An 8,087-nucleotide genomic window follows, 5' to 3' on the forward strand; every position below is an offset into this window, starting at 1 on the left:
CTGAGTTGATAATGAGTGAACTAATTACATAGTAATCACCAATTTCAAATCTTTAGATCCATCAAAATGCAAAATCTTGTACATGATCGTTGTAAAATTACTTTCTGGAGAAAACAAACATCAAATATGAATTAAAACCGAGCAACAATTACATTTATTAGCAACTCACTCCAAAAACAACATCAATGTAAAGGGAAAGATGATGATACTAGATAATAACATTAAATACATATAACATAAAATTTAGGATTTACAAAATCCTCTTCAAGCACACAAAAAAAAAAACACTTTGAATCCCTACTCGAGAAACAACTTCAATGTAAAAAGAAAGATCATCAAACTAGATTTTAACGTTAAATACAATTAACAAGAATCAGGATTTACAAAATCCACTTTAAATTAAACACACATCTTACTCATGATCAGGCCACATTTCTTGATTACTATAAAATCAATCATTTGAAAGAACTATAAAGATGCATAAGAAAACAATCAAATAACAAGAAGAATAAAATAAACACATACATATGCAGATAATAGAATAGAATTGAATGGAAAGTTGGACATACCTGAATGCTGGTGACTGAAATGAACTCAGAAATTTTGCAGGTAAGTGAAATGAAGGTGTATGTATATATATAAGATGGGACGGGATGGGATAAAAGAAGAAGAAGAAGCTTAGGGATTGCGTGTAACGGATGATAGAGTGGGTGTATTGACGGTAACGTAACTGAATTTTGGCTTTTTTGTGCTTCTTTTTTGTTGCTTTATCATAAAACAACTTAAAACAAGGAAAAAAAACAATGAAAAGAAACTGCAAAAGCCTTCTGTCGCGTTACCATCACCTCCTTTTCTAGAAGCTTAAAGTAGCAGACAAAAACAAAAATTTGAGTCATATATTTCTTACTGTTCATTCACGGAGCATGGTACCTTACTCCTCAAGGTGCTGCTTTGTTAAGGGGTTTTTCGCACACAGTTTTGAAGGAAGGGAAACTATAATTGCAGTTTTCATTCTTTGAATTTCAATCACCTCTTTATAAATCCAAATTGGTTGTAATCAGTTCAAAATATACACATTTTTTACACAATCAGTGTAAACTAACTTTCAAATGATGTATAATAAAAATAAAGTATTTGGTAGTCTTATTTAAGATACAATTACATGATAGACTTGTATGGCAAGATGATGGAGTCTCGTTAGATGACGTGTAAAGGAAAGTTTTAAAGACTGAGATTATAATTAAACCATTTTGATTCTATAAAAGTTAATTCATTAACACGATTTCATCAGGCTAGAATACATCACTTCCCATATTATAAAAAAACTTAAACATAACTACTTATTTTCAATATATTTAAACTGACTTTCCAAGTTTATATCCCCACCATCAATGAGCGTAAATACCATAAAAAAACTCAGTTCCATTAAAACCAATCAACTTTTGCCCATACAAGTCGGTAACTATGTTCATTACTTATTAGTTTCTTTGTGTGGCACTATTGTCATGGATATATGCAGTGGTGGATCCAAGACCTCTGGCGGTTGATGACTGGTGGAAGTAGCATGAAGGTGGTGGTGGAATGTGTGTGATAGTTCTCGTTGACACTGCTGCAAATGGGAGCGAACGGAGGCTGCTGACACGACAGCGAATTGTGCGTTGGAAGTAAAAAATTTGCAGTAGTAGTTGGCTGGACAGTCGCGTGTAACAGCGTGACAGGTGGTTGACAATGCTGCATTTCCTGTGATGTACAAACGCTTCCTCATGGAAGTGATGGAGAGCAGGAGAGAGCTGTGATATTTTGAAATCTGAGGACGGTTGGGAAAAAGGAAATAAATTTGTGACATAATTTACATTAGCTAAACCTGCGAATGGGTTACCAAATACCAACTACAAAGTATCTTACGTTTTGTTGAAATAATTTGAAGACCAAATTTATTTTAGGGAACTCTTAGACACTTAGGAATATTCGGAAACAATTATCTGTGAGTACAAACTAGAATTCAACCAAAGTGACTAATGTTTACAAGCAGCCGACAAAAAATACATGGCACATAAATTATTTAGGAAAGGAAAAGGAAAAGAAAAACTAAACTTCATAAGGAAAAGGAAATATATAGGAAAGGAAAAGGAAAAGAAAAACTAAACTTACACCGTCATTTCAAATTTCGCATGAGCCATCAGTTTTAGGCATAGAAGATTCTGAACGCGTTAGATCCAGATCTCGTACATCTTTTCCAGAACCAGTGCTTTTTCTTCTTCTTACATACACCTGATGAGTCCATCCTGAAATATTCACATATGATGAACTAAATAAAGGATTATGTAGACACGTAAAATGGAATCACATGACTGAATATATAACTATGGCCATGTTAATCTCCCACTCCAAAACTTTCAATCTATCAAAATTCGGAATTTATTACGTAGTTCATTTTAAAATTACCTTCTGGAAAAAACAAATATCAAAATAATTCCAAACACAACAAATATTACATTAAATAGCAGTATAGGAGCAGGTAAATATGGAAATAAATATAATGACATTATGAAAGTAATTAAGAACAGCCAAAGTACATCTAAGATGATGCAAACTAAATACTAAATGATCATGGAAGCCGAAAATGTGTTTGAACAACTCACACAATTAGAAAGATCATGGAAGCCGAAAAGCAATTAGTAAAAACACATGAAACGAGACAACTTGGCAAGTCAAGTAGATAGAAATTTACAAGTACAGATCAATGCCTCATGCATCTATAAGTTCTAAGTCCATGGCTGATTTTTTGACAACTGACATGGCCAATTTGTCAATGATTGCGGCGCTATGGCATTTAATGGAGCATATCGCATCCTGAAATAGTAAATTTCTGGTTCCACCATGGACTACCATGCACAATAAATAACATTGCTAGGACTCAAAAGCTCCGGACAATCTGAGATCACTTGGTGCAGGAAACCACCTTGTTCTCATAAAGGAGTCATTGATTGTTCCAATAAGGCGAATTTTAAGATATGCATAAGCAATAAACACCAACATCGCTTACAATCCCAACGTCAAAAAGAAGAAAAGATTGATTCCTCATGAGTCATGATCCGGCACCACATTTAAACTAACTTCATAAGAAATAAGATTGCAAACAATTACAAGGTTAAATTAACAATGAAATATGATACCTTATCAGACTGTGATAAGGTATCATATTGAACTTAATCGGAGCTTGCAAACCTATGTGTGATAAAAAATCTGATACCTTGTTGATGTTTTGATATGTTATATTGATATTTGTTCCGATGCACTCAACAGTGATTAAGAATGAACTTAATGAACTCGGATAGGACTTAGGGGTAGCTTGCAAACCTTGTCTTAATGGAATATCACAGACTCAGGGGGAGCTTTCAAACCTCAGAACTTGAGACTGACAGACTCAGGGAGAGCTTGCAAATCTCAAATCCTGAAGTCTAACTATTAATTAGATTAACAACAATTGTGCAAAATACTTGTGTTTGTCATCATCAAAACGGGGGAGATTGTTAGAACAAGAATGATTCATACAATTCCTCTAGGGTTTTGATGATAACAAAGTGTTGAAGAACAATTGAAATACTAACATATGAAGAGCATTAGAAGGACCAAGAGAAGCTTAGAAGACTATGGAAAAAGGTCAACCAGAAGTCAACGTCCTTAAAAGAAGGATGCCTCACAGAAGCTGGAGAGTTACTTCAACAGATTTTGTGAAGGTCATCAAACTCAAAAGCTGACTGGCATACTTGGATGACACTCAGATTTGAGAAAATGATGAGGGACCCATAATCCACATAGGTAGGGGCGTATATGGGCTGGTGTGGGATGGGTCTTGCCAAACTCAAGACCCGATCCACATAGGTAGGGGTGTATTTGGGCAAACCCGCTAATTTTTTTGTTTACGTTGTTTAGTGGGTTACCCCAAATTATTAATATTAAATTATGAGTCCACGTATATTTTTTCATAAAAAATACATAACTTTTTTATTTTCTAATAAAAATTGTATAACGTATTTTCACTATAATTTATCGTAAAAAATAATGAATGATAATATCAAATAATGAATTTCATCGTAAATTACTTGAAACAAACTAAAGTTGCATGACATAAAATTGCATTAGCTTCAAATTAACCAAATAGCGTAACATCCGAATATGTAACTCTAGCATGTTTTCTATTTTCAATACAGAGAATATCTTTTGTCATTTTTGGAAATTAACTTGATTTACGATCAAAATCTTTAGTATTCTCCTTCTTCCCAATGAAAATAACAATAAATATGTTGTCATGATTGGGTAAGTGGGTTTATTGGGTTTGGATCTGATTTTACCCAAAACCCGTTTTTTATTTTTTGGGTTTTTCATTTTTAAAACCACACTCACCTATTTTCCCTACGAGAAATGATATTTGAACTACCATTTTTTGACAACTTTTGTGACAACTTTTTCTCTCATACTCACATGATCATTCTACTTTCTCTCTCCATTGCTTTGATTTTTGTGTCACTACCTAAATTTCTTTGTATAATTTGGTTGTCCAACAAGTTGTCACAAGAAATGGTTGTTCAAATAACATTGCTCTTTCCCAACTCAACCCACTTTTTGTGTTTTTTGGGTGGATTTGACTAGGTTTTTCGGGTTGACCCAATCCATGTACATCCCAAGTTAGGTGTCAACTTAGTTGAGATGTTTCTAATTCTTCTGGGTGTTTCCTCATTTACGAATAAGAATAAGGTTATGCAAATCCCTATCTTGATATTGATCTTCTTTACTATGCAATATATCTATCATTTTACTTATAGTAACATTATTTTCCATTTTTTACCAAGTCTATCTTTTAGTTTCAATGTTTGGGTATTCATTACAACACATTTTAATACAAAAACATATTACCTTATATATATTGTTTTAACAAATTTTTTATTATGATTACTCTTAATGTTTTTTAGAGGAATTGTGATTACTAATAGTTGTGTTGCTATAAAGGTGTATATGCTAAATACTAAAATTAAAAAATAATAATAAATAAAATCGATATATATGTTGAATGAAATAATAGAATTAAAGGTGAATAAAATCACAAGTAACTATTCCCTGTTGAAGTTACTATTTCCTTATCACACTAAGCTCTAGAGCATTCACATGCTACACAATTATACAAAATGTTTATTTGAATTTTCATGCTCTTATCCATTGCAATCATAGTACAAACCTTTTCCCCTTTGCTATATCTCTATTTGCAATTAAAAGAACCCCGCATTTACCATCAACATTAAATCACACACATTTGAAGTTCTTCTTCTTTTTTCCTTTAGGTGTGTGATTTTTTATGCCATTAATGAAATATGATATGTTACAAGGTTCATCTAGGCAGATGACCAACGATTGTGAAGCATCAAACGCATAAAGAAGTGTCATTATGCTATCTCCATCATCATATTCCCGATTCTTTAAAAAGTCTATATCTTCGGAATATTATGGATTTATCTGCTTCTTCAATGAACCCTTCTACTGGATCAAAGACCACCATGAGGGGGGTCACCATTTCCATTATGGTTTTTCACAAGTTCAGATTCTTAGTGTCTTGTTTTGACAACACTTGCACTCCCCCACATTCAAGATGAGTATAATTAGCATCCCTCGGTGCTATTCCAGTGATATAAGTAAGCTCATTACTGAACTCTGTTTTAGTTGCAATCAACGTCGTTAGCAACGACGCCATTTGTTCCAATCCCATCTTGAAATCATCACTCGGCACAAATGGAAACAAAGGGAAGTTGTTGTAATTTGTGCAAAGTGATGATTTCAAGAGGGGATTAGAACAGATGGAATCGTTGGCAACGGCGTTGGCTGCAACTAAAACGGAGTTCAGTAACGAGCTTACATATATGCACGAAATGCCGTCGAGGGATGCTAATTCTCTTGCTATTGAACGTTGGGGAATTCAAGTGTTAACAAAAGAAGACACTAAGACTCTAAACTTGTGCAAAACAATAACAGAAAGAGGTGTCCCCCTCATGGTTGTTTTCCCTATGGAAGGGTTTACTGTAGAAGCAAATAAATCCATAAAATTTATCTACAAATATGGATTGCACAAAGATAGGGATCAAAATTATATATTTATGAATTTGAAATTTAAGAGAACACTTACTTATCAAATTGATAATGGTCGTCTGGTACATCACAATTCGATAGGGTGATAATCAAATATCACTATCAAAGGTTGTATTTGTGATGTTAGGTGTGGGAGGAACATATATCAAAAATATTATCTCTCATACGATATTATCTCTCACCTGATAGATTATATATATACAATAAGATAGCATGTAATTTTTTATAAAATATTATTAATGAGAAACTAACAATTAATGTGGTCAATATTTCGTCAGAAAAAATTAATTTGGTCAAGATAGCTTTTTAATTAATACGGTCAAGATTTTGTCAAAAAAAAATTAATTGGTCAAGATATTTTTTTTTTCATGATATGATCAAGATAGTTAATATAATTAATATGGTCAAATATTCAAATCTATTATATACTCCATCCATTCCTTTTTAATTGTCACTTTTAGAGAAAAAATTTATTCTTATTTAACTGTCACTTATAAAGTTCAATGCAACATTAAATGTTGTTTTACCAATATTACCCTTATATATTTATTGCGTAGAGAGAAACATATAAAATGAAATATTAAATTAATAAGGTCATTTTAGTAAAAGTAAAAACAATGGTATAAAAAGTAGTAACATTTATTGATTGTCTTGGTTTGTGTAAAATGTCAAAAAGTGACAATTAAAAAGGAACGGAGGTAGTATTTATTTTATTAAATGTGAACACATCGTAAATGTTAAATATATAATTTGATTCAGAGTATAAACATATGATTTATATGTATTTTGAATTTAATATTGAATGTCATGTAATAATTACTTCTTAAAATATATTCCATCCGTCCCAAATTGTAAAGGAAAAAATTTAATCACACTTATTAAGAAAACTAAAACATAATCATTTGGAGTATAGTTTTTTGTGTTATTTTTAAGTTTCATGGGAAGATGTAAAAACAATTTTTATTGGCTAATGATTATGGAAAAAATTGAATGTAATTTGCATTCAATTTTATGAGAATGAGCAAAAAAAACATGCAAAAGATGGTTTTTTAAAAAAAAACAAGATTAAATAGGATAAAAGTTTGTCTCTTTTGCTTACATTTTGGGACAAAGAAATTGAGATTTTTGCTTGTATTTTGGGACGGAGGGAGTAGCTATAATGTATGTTAATTGTTAACAAAGTTTATGTAACGATTTTGGGTCAATTGAGATAAAAATTGGGGTTTTGGGGAAGATTTGGTGTGAGTTCTAGAGAGGAATCCCAAAATTTGGGTTCCTGATGTTGCGTAACTCGACATGGCGAGTTACGCAGGATAGAACCCACAATTTTGGAGGTTTCGAGCGTATGGGGTAGTTTCCGGACACCTCTATGTGTTTCTTTTGATGTGTTTGACTGTTTTTTAACCTTATGATGTAAAGTTTAACTTAAAGTGTGTTTGCTAATGGAAAGTATACCAGTCGTTTTCATCAAGTAATAAAGTGATAAGTAATGTATCGTATCCACAGGGATTGTCCTTTCGTCCGAACAATTCCTGTTACTTATTTTTGTATGTATGTTTGACAGTATAAAAGTTAGGTTACAATTTTTATCGGTTTGCAACAGAGCGAATTTACCTGTTTTGGTTGCAGAAAAGTAAGCAACGGTTAGGATTCTTTGAATCCCCTCTATATATTCGTTGTTGGATAATAAGTAATCTAAATGTCGCGTTTATTTATCTTAGGGAGACTATAAAAGTGATGAGGTCGTTGGGAGTTTTCTAAATAGGTAGGGTACTGCCTGACCCAATGGATTTTAGCCACTGGGTACCAAATTAGGCCTATCCCTCCGATGGCTAACTGCACCTGCTGATCGCATGGTGATCCTTACGTGCAAGGTCTTGTTAATTCAAATGTAATTGAAACAAAAACTTTATATTGGCTTTCCAGTGTTTCTCAAGGCAATGAAGGCC

Source organism: Medicago sativa, chromosome 3 (genome assembly GCF_051527215.1).
Source record: "Medicago sativa cultivar Bolivia chromosome 3, Bolivia_mono, whole genome shotgun sequence".
In the NCBI taxonomy this organism is placed as follows: Eukaryota; Viridiplantae; Streptophyta; class Magnoliopsida; order Fabales; family Fabaceae; genus Medicago; species Medicago sativa.